The sequence below is a fragment of the Adelges cooleyi genome, unplaced genomic scaffold (assembly GCF_023614345.1).
Source record: "Adelges cooleyi isolate 19-005CV unplaced genomic scaffold, UGA_ACOO_1.1 ACOO_flye_CR_arks_rails_tigmint_CR_PRNA_307, whole genome shotgun sequence".
In the NCBI taxonomy this organism is placed as follows: domain Eukaryota; kingdom Metazoa; phylum Arthropoda; class Insecta; order Hemiptera; family Adelgidae; genus Adelges; species Adelges cooleyi.
In genome coordinates this window covers 1,342,775-1,356,475 of record NW_026095978.1, presented here as the reverse complement: position 1 = coordinate 1,356,475, position 13,701 = coordinate 1,342,775, and the positions used below count along the sequence as shown (strand labels likewise).

General features: G+C 28.5%; 1 protein-coding gene and 1 long non-coding RNA gene across 16 annotated transcripts in view; one reads left to right on the top strand and one right to left on the bottom strand.

The window, feature by feature from the left end:
• LOC126839698 (uncharacterized) overlaps nt 1-6,004 on the top strand; it is a 114,151-nt gene extending 108,147 nt beyond the window's left edge. The window contains exons 1-8 of one of the 8 annotated variants that reach the window (XR_007685951.1): nt 3,420-3,592; nt 3,876-4,086; nt 4,238-4,404; nt 4,477-4,596; nt 4,678-4,823; nt 5,072-5,207; nt 5,350-5,572; nt 5,888-6,004. This is a non-coding gene — a long non-coding RNA (uncharacterized LOC126839698). Of the gene's footprint in view, nt 1-3,419; nt 3,593-3,875; nt 4,087-4,237; nt 4,405-4,476; nt 4,597-4,677; nt 4,824-5,071; nt 5,208-5,287; nt 5,573-5,887 lie in introns of those variants that run through there. The other 7 variants (XR_007685952.1, XR_007685955.1, XR_007685947.1 and 4 more) reach the window with 7 other exon arrangements.
• The window catches only part of LOC126839697 (uncharacterized), a 145,329-nt gene that overhangs the window by 96,557 nt on the left and 35,071 nt on the right, over nt 1-13,701 (bottom strand). The gene's annotated exons all lie outside the window — the stretch shown is intronic.

Below are 13,701 nucleotides of genomic sequence, written 5' to 3'. Positions count from 1 at the left end.
GGCACATATTCTGTTTTGCAGTTTTTTTATATTTAAATGTTTGACCTAATTTAATTCTTGCACGGTAGAAACTCGATGTTTCAATAATTATATATATATTATTTTTAAAGATTTGAATATTCGAATAGTTGTATATTAATATACATTTCAAATTTGATGGTAATTCCTACTTTTATCGATATCCAATAATGTAAAAATCTAAATTTAATTATTTTTGTCATATAATTGGGAGCTATGATATTTTAGCTTTGTATTTTCACGTTTTTTTGGTATTTTGGGTATTTTACTGTGATACTAGGTTTTACAATGCAAGAAAATAAATAGTTCCAAACATTTGAGTACACAAATAACATAACAAAATACTTTTAAAACCCAACTTATTTACGAAAAATAAATATAATATTTCTGTAATAGTAGTTTTTGTAATGTATAATGTTAAAATTTAATAATGAATGATACCTACAGTTGTTGCAATTAATTTATATTACAACATGAAAAACAACTCGTTTCCTATAAGATAATATAGAAAATTATATAAAACTATAGAAATAGTTGAAAATATATTGTATATTATAATGTAAGAAAATAAATCGTTAACATTTTGTGTAAACATAAGGTTGAAATAAAATGTATAACGCAAGTTGAATGCATATTATTTAATTTTAAATTTCAAATTATTAAAAGATCCGCTACAGTTTTTGGCGAATTTCTAACAAATGATAATTTTGATGATTTCTTTCTATATTTAATGTCATTACCTTAAAGGTACATAATCACAATATCAATATGTGAAAAAAGATGTGTTATTTAGATATTTATAAAATTATTAGGTATATTTTCCTATTAATATTTTGCAATCGACCATAACACTTCTCATCAACTTCTTGCCCAATTTTCTATATTATAGATACTATTATTATGTACCATTTATCTTTCTGCTTCTTAATACAATTAATAAACATTGATTATACTATCACTATGGAATAAGAATATTTCATTTTCTTCAATTTTATTACTGTTATTCTATAAATATTTTAAAATTTTGATTAACTATGTTTGAAAAAGCTTGTATTTCAATAATACTATATGTACGATGGGTACGATTAACTTACCCTATTGTTAATTATTATGTTATTGCATTTAATAAAATTACAAATACCAGATAAATACCTATATTATGTTTTATATTCTAATACATAATCCATATTATGTATTATACTTATATCCTCCTTATGATCAAGCCTTAATTGCTATTGAGCTTAACCCTAAGTAGATATACTCTATATAAGGGATGTTAAGTTTTACAGCGAAAAATTAAAACCCATTCGGCAGGCTGAGGTGTGCTTCAAAATTTCAGTCATGTGTGCATTGTCCAACAGGCTGCCTAATGCATGACTTACTCAAGTAAACCCTATAAAAAGTAATAAATTATGTTCTAAATCTGTTGTCCAAAATTAAAACAGCAGTGGTAAATTTTGGTAATGCGAACCAACCTCGTAACTTTAATTTTTTTTACATATTAAAATAATATAGATTACATTTTAAGTTTTGTTTATTTCCAATTCATTTGTACCTATAATAGACGAATAAATAAATTTGTGTAAATTCTAATGTAATATACAACATGTATTATTGTTGGTTAAAAATAATTGCAATAATAACAATATAATATTTTAGATGTAATATAAAACCGCTGTCAAAGCAATATCCCCGGAACGTAGTGGAGCCGGTTATAGTGGCGGACGTGAACTCGCCGTCCGACTTCTATGTACAGCTCCAAGCTAACAGCAATGTGTTGTCGATGATCAAAGAAGAGCTGGCAAACACCAAGCACATCAGCGTCAACATAGGCCACAACAATTGCCAAGTCTACTCGGTTTTGGCATCGAACCAACGCAACGGTATCAATGTAAGATTGTAAACGGGTACGAATAAAACTGACAGAAGTGGCGGACGGTTCACAGCGTTGATTATGGCTTTGTGGAAACGGTGAACCGAGACCGGATGCGAAAATATCCCTACCAGTTGAAAACAATACCACTTTGGCGTTCAATTGTGCTCCGGACGATTTAAAGCCCATAAATCAAACTCGGGTTTGGTCCGACGATGAAGCGAGCAATCTGTTTTGTAAGTTGAAGTTTGCCGGAAGTCCGGGACGTTTTACTTGTATCCCGCCGTGACCAGAGGAGAAGTCACGGAAGTCATGACCTGTACCCGTTGTTGATAAGAAGCGCGTTGTGCTTTTTCGGCCACGGCTCGTTTGGTGGTTCCTACCGAAACGAACAAGTGGAAAACGAGCTGAATCGACGGCGTTGCATCATTGTTACAATAAATTATTATAATTGATTTAAATTCAGACGTGTATAATATAAACATCTATGTATGCAATTTCTAGCGGTCGTCACTAAGCAACGGATAGATAAATACATTTTTTTTTCTTTATTAATATTTTCCGAGTTTGTTTTTACAATCGGTTCACGTGTATTTTACACTGTGTTTATTCACTTATTGTTTATCCTTTATATTGTATTGTACAATGCGTTTGGCTATGATCCCCACTTTCTGATTGCAGCACGGCTGTTTTATTATTTTTACCCTTCACTTTATATCGACTTTTAAGCTTTTATACTTTCTTTTTCAAACATAGTTAACCAAATTTTTAATTCATTTATATAATAACAGAAATAAAATTACATGAACGAAATATTCCTATTGGCTATCCTATAGTAATAGTATAATCTATGGTAATTGTTTATATAAGAAGCAGAAAAGATAAATGGTACATAGGTATTATTAGTATCTATAATTATATAGAAAATTGGGTGAGAAGTTGAAGAGAAGTGTTATGGCCGATTGCAAAATATTTATAATATCTTTTATATTTTTGAATAATATTTTGTAAAATTATTAAGAACATACATTTTTAGGCAATATAATAAATTGTTAAATTTCCGATGAGCTTGGGAAAGGGTATTAAGTCCAATTACATAAACAGGGTTACATACTCGATAATATATTTTTCAAAACTTTCATTAAAATTAAGTAACACAGATTTATTCAGATATAAAACGTGCAAATATAATTGCATTTTAAGTCTTAAATGTATTGAATTTTAAACCTTAAATTACTAAATGTATTTACTTATTTAATTAAACTTAGGCCTCGTTTTTTATTTAAAAGCTATAATTAGGGCAAATTGATACATATTTTATTATTTTTTTAATTACCTGAAATCAAACGTTTTTTAGTATTCTTAGAAAAGCTCATTATCCCATAAACTAAATAGGTAAGTTTCCCTTCGGTTTGTTCTGTGTTATTATTACTGATAAGATTTGATAAGATGTGACTGATAATAATCTCAAATCGATAATCACTATTCAGCTATAATATTACTGTAGGATTGAACTTCACAAGGCACCCATTAGTATTGTAATTATTTTTCTTAGAAAACAAATGACTAAATGTATAATATTCATCATACTTACACAGTAGACAGTAGTTTTTCTACAGTTCTTGCTATTAGTACTTTTCTATGTAAATCAATTGTATTAGTGTCGTGTAAAAATGATTGGATATCGACTCAAAAACAAAGGTTGGTTAATATTATTATACTGCATTTAGTACTACTAATTTTTACACTAGTTGATAGGATAACTCAATTTACCAGTAAGGTATAAACAAATCATTTTAATTCTTTTTAAATCAAAACTATCTGTCTATGGTAAACAAACTTGTATTTGTTTGTAATAAAATATACACAATTGAATTTATAAAAGAGTAAAAACTATTTTATATTAACACATTTGTGGTCAATTGAGCTTTATTTTTTTTATTTATACTTACATTTTGTTAAATTTTTTTGATAATAATTACAGATGGAAAACCTGCGTACGGAGTAGAAGATTCAAATTTTGAATTGACCTTTTATTTAACTTTTGTTTACAAGCCATAAACGTCACTGGATTTACAAGGTAATTAGGGCCTGATTACAAAGTATCGTAACTTAATGTATGTCTACATGAGAAATTTCAAACATCAATACTTGCGGGATTAACTGAAAGCAGAAAGAGTACTTGAGTATCACAGGTAGTCAAAGAAAATAATTATGCATTTATTTTACATAACCTTCTACGAGAAATCTGCAAATACAAAGCATCGGATTAAGATTTCTCTGAAGGAACAATATCAATAATAAAATATAATTACAAATTAATAAAATATTAATTTTCATTGATAGTGCTTAATGTCAATACGAGGAAGCAATCATCATATTAGTACCTCGCAAAATGAGTGCCAAGACATTGGCAAGCTGTGGAGCACGAGAAACAAAGAAACCAATTTCGGTGAACTGTTGGCTGTTCAAAAAGATTGTATAACTGCTCTGAACCTAATACAAAAATTAAGGTAAAGTGTTATCACTACAAAATTATTGTATTTGTTATTATTCATCTTTTTTTTTTTTAATTTTATGATAAGGTATTTTGTTGAATGAAACGATAAGTAATCTCTTATTCTTACTAGTCAACTGTTCGGCAAAGTAAACTAGAGAAGTTTATTGACAAATATTTAAATGGGTATTTTGAAAAAAAGTTGAAAGTAATAATACAGAAATGTTATTTAACTAATCTATATGAAAACTGATCAATTTCTTTATTTAATATATCATTTATTTTTTAGAAACGGCCAACATTACAGCTAGTTTACTGTCTGCAACAACGAACATTTTACAACTTCAAATTTGTTTTAAATTTTAAGTAGAGTGATAACGCTGATGACAATATCACAAAGAAGATTGTATCCAACTAAATAATTTTTCTTGAGAGGTAACACACAAGTATTTATTATTGTATAAATTGTATGCCCCTGATACTTTTTGAGTCTGTTTAATATTGTGGTCTTAATAAATTACAGTTAGAAGTATTGATATTTCTGGTAATCATTTTTTTTTAGAACCAAATACTTAATTATTTTATCAAACAATCTAAACTGTAATTATAATTGAAAAAACTAAATATTTTTTAACATAAGATTAAGCCAAAGGCCAATAAAATATTATAGATTTTTATTTTAGGATAAAACTGTTTCCTGTTCTGATGCATGGATGAAAAAGATAAACGATTATAAGCGCCCTTGACCTGCTCGGAGAACTTTTTTATACGTTTTTTTTACCAACATCTGTTAAAACATTATTTATGGAATCGTTAATGGTTAGTAATTGATCATATTTTATCATTTAATTTCGGATTATTATTTAAATAGCTTTATTTATACTTTCTTTACGATCCAGTCATATTGACTGTGGATTGGTTAATTTGACGTACGGTGCTGATTAATTTACTACCGTTCCAGTTTATACAGCGTTTGCTGGACAAAGAGCCATACGAGCTGGAAGTGAGCGACCTGGATACAAGTATGATAAACTATGTCTTTTATGACTTAGAAAACATTTATTACCAAATAGTGGTGTCACTGTAATTATTCAACTACAACAAATTATGCAAAGCGTAAAAGATACGTGTTTATTTGTTAAACACGATGAAATAGTTTAAAATGCCATTTAATTTGTGCAAAGGTGACTAATCCATAATGTTAACAAAATATAGTATTAAATTGATAATTTTTATATGTATCTCTGTCTTTTTGTATGTGCCGACATTGCAGAGTCTATCTTCATTGCTTTAAAGATGGACTCTACAATGGCTCCGTGATGTCATATAAAAAGACATGGATATGTCCTAAATTATAGAGTTCTCTTTCAATTGGTAAACATTTTAATACGATAATATAATATTAATATTTGGTTACTAGATACTTAATTTAATTCAAAGAAATTTGATTATGTAATATTGTCCACAAACACTATTTATAAACAATTTTTCATTTTTAGGAGACACAAGAATCATCCTTAAATGCAATGTGTGCATAAGTCTGTCGGTGCTGATGAAGATCTATTAGTTCACCCCCGATCAATTTTCACCTATGTTAATCGATCGCATTTGTACGCAGTGATAAAATATGATAATTATTGGGATATACGCCTGTATATCTTGGTGGAAGTTAGTATTTAAGTAGAAAATAAAACACAACAATAATATGTTTAACACAATACTATTAAATATAAAAACACACACACAGTATAGAGAATAATATATATATACAACGTACGTTTCAATTATAACAGCAGCCGTAATAGAATGGTAAATCCAACACCTTAATACTATGTCTTATATACTATACAATCTAGGTTACAGACGTAATTGGTCCTTGTATAAACAACTTAAATATTACTCATGATTTCATCAGTGTACACATATACTACCATATAAGGTTATATAATAATTATTACTTATCCATGACCCAAATAAACAATATTAATTATATTCAATAATAATTACCGACTGTTAATTTTCATTAATTTACATTACGACATTAACAATTTTGATGAATTGTTGTCTTTTTTAAACATTTAGACAAATCATGTTTTTAAAAAAATGTATAAAGTAAACTGGTTTAAGACCCAAACTCTTATTTAACAGAACCTTATTTCCATTGTCGCAATCTAATATGAATGTACAATTTATTTTAGGTACTTATTTGTGTGTTAAATATGTTATTGAATATACTGGTAAAAACCAACGTGGTATACCAAACTTGTTTTACGATCTGTGTTAAATTTTCTATTTTGCTTTAACAACTTTACCTATCAAGTAATATTAAATTTTTGTCGTGTCGTTTATGCTAACAAACAAAATTATTTTTTTACTGTTGAAGAATTATTGTACTTTTGCATTGTTACCATCGATTTAATAATGTATTTAGTTTATAACATGTGCCATTTAAAATTTAAAGGGGAATATATTCTAATAAAGCAAAACTAGTTTTAATGTAATAGTTGAATTTAATACAATTAAGTATTTAACTGATTTTTGAACAGTCCTTATTACTAGATACGGCTTTACACTATTTTTCCACCCCAACATTGTTTAGTCATGTACTTTGAATTATTTAATTCATCTCTGACATTAACTGTTAATAGCATTCAGTTTTGTAAAAAAAAAAATTGTATTTAAATTGCTCATTATCATAGATGTAATTATTGAAAGGTTATAAATAATCTTCTATATAAATAAAAATGTAATGCTGTTCGTAACCGATTTGTCTTTTTTTTTTTTTTTTTATGTTTGTAATAGTCCGAATAAGGCTTTTCCGTGAAAAATTGGAAAAGTTACCCGGAAACATGGAAAATTACAAATTTGAGTGAAAGTTTATTCCAATAAATGGATTACCTATATAGTAATTATATGATATTTTAAATAATTAGTAATTGTTGTAGTAGCGTTAATTAATTACTATAAAGTAATAATGTTTATGTACGACTATGACCGAGTCATTTTTTAGTAGGTATAGTATTGTTGTTTTTCATTTGACAATCTTGAGGCCAAATTGAGTCGAATACAAAAGCATAAGTCTTTTAGTTTAGGGCAATACAAAATATTAATTCAACATTTTCTATTAATTTTAACTTAAGGTGAAATAAAAATTGTAAAGTTATATATTAGGCGCAAATAGACTAAAGTTTCGAGGGTCTAAATCTTATAGTTATACTTAAATAGTATTTGTTGATCGTTAATTGTAACTTAACATTGTACTACCTTTTGTACTTGATACATTTAAGTAGACAACAGATATTCCAGAGAAAAATTACAAAAAAAATAATAAAAATGTACTTACTATAATATATTATTAAAAAATCGAACTGGTTGTTAAACAATTATTTTGAATTCATACACATTTTTAAAATTATGTAAAACTGAATTTGTATTTTATTTTAATTATAAATATATTGATATTAAATAAATTAAGCAATTAAGTAGCTACATATAAAAACTCTTATGGGGCCTCACGGTGATTATATAGGCAACTTTTTACTGAAACCATTTATGATAAAATCTGTAAACATAAATAGTCACACAGGAAAAAATGTCTATTTTGATATTTAATTTTTTTTTAAATTATTTTTCAATTTTTGTAATCCATAAAGGCTATTTTTTTAAATTTTTTTTTAAACTATTATCAAATATTGAAAAATAATATGCTACAATCGATAGAAAGGATAATAATTAATGGGAATTCAAAACTTTTTTCAGAATGGAAATTAGACTTAATAGGAACACAGGATAATGAAAATGCCAATATTCTATTTATATGAGGTATTTAAATATCTCATTTCAACCATGAAGTTATAAGTTGTACTCTTTGCAGGGCACCATTTTTATTTTGTATCAAATAACTGGTTTAAATTATCAAAATTGTAATTATATGTAATTACTATTAACTACGAATTAATTATATATTTATAGTTAAGCTGACTGCAGACTGAGTACAAAATACCCTATAGAAAACATTCAATTTTTTTTTTTAGTATTCGGCAAAGCTTTATTAACTTTTTAAGTATAAATAGTAGGTAACATGTGAATTAAGTTGATTTTTTTATTAAAGAATAATTTACTGAACATTTTGACTGGTCGATAACCAGTTTTAAATAATTAAAATGGGTACACAAGACTTAATAGGGTTTCTCTAATATCGCATAACTCTGAATTTTAAAGACACGATTTTAACTACCGTCGATTAAAAACTTGTGAAAAGACCTTCAAGATTGTTCAATATGTGATTTGAAAGTCTTTGTGAAGAGGGGCGATTTTTCTTAGCTACAATGGGAAGTATATGATTACAATATATTTTTATTTTTAATTACGGTACAATTTTAACTTTCCTATAGTGTACTTACAGTAAGCGAACACCGACAAATTTAATATTATCCTATCGTTGCGCCGAGCTGCATACATCGGACGCCGGATGGTTAAGTCGGTGAGCTATAGCCTATGAACATGGGGCCCTGGTACGATTTTGGTAGAATAGTCGTCGCATTCGAAACAAAGAAATTATTTTATGGGGTTTTTAAATAAATGTCGCTCGTTTTTAAGTTTTAAATGTGTTTTAATACTGTTATACTATGGTCTATATTACTATAGTTATGAACCTAATTGTTATAAAAAAAGTTCAAAAATCGTGTTAACTTCATTAATTTAAAAATTCTTTAAATCACTTGACACCAAATTAACTCAATACTTGTAATACTGCACATTAGAGTATGTTATTAGCACATTACATCAGATTAAATTTTAGTATAAACATGTACCTTTGTGCTACATTTCAGGTTTCTACCAATACGGCAAGTGCCTTATAATTTTGATGATGAGTGTGTAAGTACCTTACAAAAATGTAAACTTTGATATTCTCCCTCTTTGAAAAGGCTCAATTTGTGCAGTGTCCAAAGATACTTAAGTTAAATGTGTGTTTCAAATTTCAAATGTCCATATTAGGAGGAAACAGAGATATGAGGGTGAGAAACCCCAAATGAATTGGTTCATGTAGGTATTTATACACTGGTATTCTTGAAATTTACCTTGGCGCACTGTCAAGTTGATATTCCAACCATTCTCATGCGTTTAAACCGTCGCTTAAAAACTTTAATTTTACCAAAAGTTGCAAAGTATATGATTACAATATATTTTTATTTTAAATTACGGTATGTTTTAACTTTCCTACAGTAGGTGAAAACGAACAAATTTAAAATTATCCTATCATTGAGCCGAGCTGCGTACATCTGACGCCGAATGAACATGGGACCCTGGTACGATTTTGTTAGAATATTCATCGCACTCGAAACAAAGGAATTATTTTATAAGGAGTGACAACCGTGCATAGCGGTGGGATAGAAGTTTTCATAACGGTTCAAACAATTGGCGCGATTTTTAAATTCAAAATGTATTAATATTATTATTATTATTCTATAATATTATTGTAGTTATGAACCTACTTGTTATAAAAAAAAATAAAAAATCGCGTACAACGGTTAGCCGTTTGAAGTATAGGTATTATTTATTTAAATTACTTGACGCCGAATTAATTCATTAGAGTCGTATTGGTAGTGATAATGGAATAGGATAATATCATCGTGACCTCTTTCTAACGCTATTCGTGCAATATGTGTATATTTTTTAACTGTAAACGTTTCCCAGAAAAAATTTAAATCGTTAATTGTTTGTTGTACCTAAATCAAAAGTCGATAAAAATGTTTTATAATATTCCGAGAGCTTACCGACAACTTCATGCCTTCTCACCTAAAGTCTAAATAAAACTAATTTTCGGTTTCTGGTTTTCTCGGTTTTAAATCCCAGCGTGTTTTCTGCGAAACCATACCAGCGTCCATCGTTGTCACGGTTATCCAGGTAACTGTGGTCGTGGTCATGCTCGACGCATCGTAGGTCCTATCCGAGGGTCTCGAAAATGGTACCAGGGTCTCATGGCCGAATAACACCGTCCGGCGCGGCGTCCAGTATCATAGTTGCCGCCGCCTGGTCTTCGTTGAATCGACGAAAGGACGCCGCACGGTTTACACATTTCTTATACCATCGCGTCGTAGCTCTATTATGCTGACAAACAGGAAGCGGGCCATACTTCTAATATACACCTTTAATACCAGTTTATTCTATTTGTTTAGTCCGTTGACGTTCTAATTTAATAAAAAAATATTATTGAGATCTGGAGCTGGATGGGTGTTTTCACAATTAACAAATTCAAAGAAACTTCTTTTGATTTCTGACATAAGAAAGGGTTTCCCGGGCGTTTAACACACCTAGTCAATAAGTCGTATACTTTTGTTGTATGTAAGCCTTTTTGGTAATTAGTACACTCGAGAATACATTTGGAGGGTTTCCTTGGTTCAACTATTACTAAGCAACGTAACAGTTTATTAAAATAGAAGAGGTAGAGATGCTAAAACTGAAAGAGTAAAGCAGAACTCTTTGTCTCGGAAAATAATAATTTCCGAGTCATCCCAACTAGTTACACTTGGCTTATTATTTTTAACTATGTACAAAATTGGAATAGATATGTCTGCTATATCTTTGCCTTCGAGATTCAATGTACGAGTAGCGCATTGTTTTATTATGTGAATATAATAGTTAAGATAATAAAAACTTAATTGATAATAATATGATTCATTAGAATTAAATAATTGTTAAGAATAATAATATAATATATATATATAGAGAGAGAATTACAGGATTTGTGATAAAAAAATTAAAAAAAAATTAATAATAAAATATATGTGAAATTTTAGGATTTAAATGCATAAATATACCTAGGTAATGATTAAGTTAATTATTAAAAACAGGCTATGAAGTAAAGTGAGCTTAAGTTGTTTAATCTAAACTTTCTGTTGCAGTTGCGTAATCATATGAATGATGTATACATTTTTTTTCTTCTATGCTTGTAGGTACATATTTTACTATGTTTTTCAATACTTACAACATTTTTATCTTCATCCCTTATACGTATAATAGGCATTGAATTCGTTTTTTCAAAGAGAACGTATGTTTAAATTCCACAAATATATAGACAAAAGAATTTGATACATTTTAGCGTTTGAATTTCCATTAATATTTTCGTTTTATATGACTTAGTAATGACTTTCATTATTCTCTAAACTGTTTTCAATATTTTTTCGTTATTACTATGACTAGAAACCGTCACTGTGTTTAAATCGACAAATAAGATTTTTTATTTAATTAGAGCTTGTTGAACTACTGTCTTTAAAAATCGAAAAATATTGATTTTTAATTTAAATAATTACTATGCCCATAAGTGAGTAGTGACAAACCAATTAAAAATTCAAAAGACCATTTCAAAATTTTATTTTTCCTACTCAGTTATCGACTTAAATGTATGTGTTTGCATTGGGAAAAACAAAATTTTAGTCTTATTATGTATGAGGGTCGAGTTCAAAGTTCAAAGTTTTATCTCAAAGCTATCTTATGTAGGTACCTACAAGCATAAGAAAAGTATTATTTTCAAAATATTCATATTTAAAGAGATTGATTTGATAACTGATAATTGTATCTTGTTTTCCAGCCTCACTATTTTTTTTAAAAATTGTTTTGTTTATTAGTTTTTAGTATGCATGGGGTTTTGATTTGCCCAAATTGAAACCAATTTTTCCCAATTGAATTTTTTTTTCTGCTCTTCATTACCTTTATTATATTTTTCAAAATTGTTTTTTTATACAATAATTGTTAACATATAGAACCGCTCCCATTATGTTTAGGTTTCTTTGGGAAAAAACCTTAGTGTTTAACAATTTAAGCTAGCATGGCATTCAGATAAATTCAAGTTAATGGCTTACTTAATGTGGAAACATATTTTCACTATTTTAAGAATTACAGTTTTTCTAAGTGGCTTGCCTGTTCCATATTTATCGACAATATTATTTACAGGATGACCATTTTATCGTGAACCACTCAATTTCTCAAAGGGTTCAATAAAACATTTAATTTTTTGTTTTTATATTGGGTTTATACAATGTGAAATCAATTTTTCATTATTTTTTTTTTTTTACCCTCCTCTTTCCGTTTGTTGATAGTGACTTTGATAACTATTTTTGTAGTTATTGAAGTTACAATTATTTTTATCTGCGCACACTTTTCAACCGCACTTCCCTTCCCATCTTAATTTTTAGACTCGTATAACTTTAAAAATTACCATTTCGACCAGTCAAAATGTTGAGTACATTACTTTTAATTTAAAAAGTTAATAAAATGTATACATTACAATTCAAGTTTTAAAAATTGCAAAAGTTAAAAAAAAATGTGAAAAATTGAGATTACATTGTATAAACACATTTAGATTTATATAAGTAATAATGTTCGTGTCGTTTATTGTGAAACGCAATTTATACGAGTAACATATAGTGCCCGTGGGGCACTCGCGTATGGTGGACAATCCCCACCATTTATATATATATAGGAACTGCTGATACGTAACGCTAGTCTAAATCATGTTTCCATTTAAAAATACCAAAAAAACCTCTTATTGGCTTATAAGGATTAATAATAAAAATTTTAAAAATATTGAAAAGTGTAGTAAGTAACCTACAAATCATAAAAATTCTAAAAATATTCATATTTTCAGAGAAAATGAGTGTCTTACGTTAGTTGGATCACCCTCTATATAAATTTATTTTAAAAATATTTAAAAGATAATTTTGTTAATAATTGATATATTAGGAATATACGTCGGAATGACAATGTGACCACTTGATTCTTGGACTCTCTTGGCTCCGTTACTAATTGGCGGCGATTTAAATATTTGTATGGGAGAGCCATAAATAAGGTAATGAAACCTTTAAAAAAACCAGTATAGAAGGGTTAGGGCATAGTGGGGACGAGGATGTCACAGGTTTACGGGAATTTTTAAATCTGAAAATGATAAAGTCAAGTTCGAAAAAACGCTTCAATACAAATTGATAGTTAGTATTTTCAAGCCAGTACAGTCCAAACCAAGCACAGTATAAACCAGCAAGTTAGAAAGTATTAAATTGACGTGCTGTATTTACAAATAAGCATCAAAATGTTTGTTTGAAAGTGATTTTATTCAATTTTATCACTTTTATTTATAATAATTCCTGTAGACCTCTGACCTCTCCGTCCCCACGTTGCTTTGATTCTAATATGCCTATACTCTACAGTAGAAGGGGAATGTATGTACTGGAACAATGGGAGGATTGAGGATTGAGGATTGGTGATTAGCCGGAGGATTAGCCGGAGGATTAGCCGGAGGATTACGCAGGTGGCGATC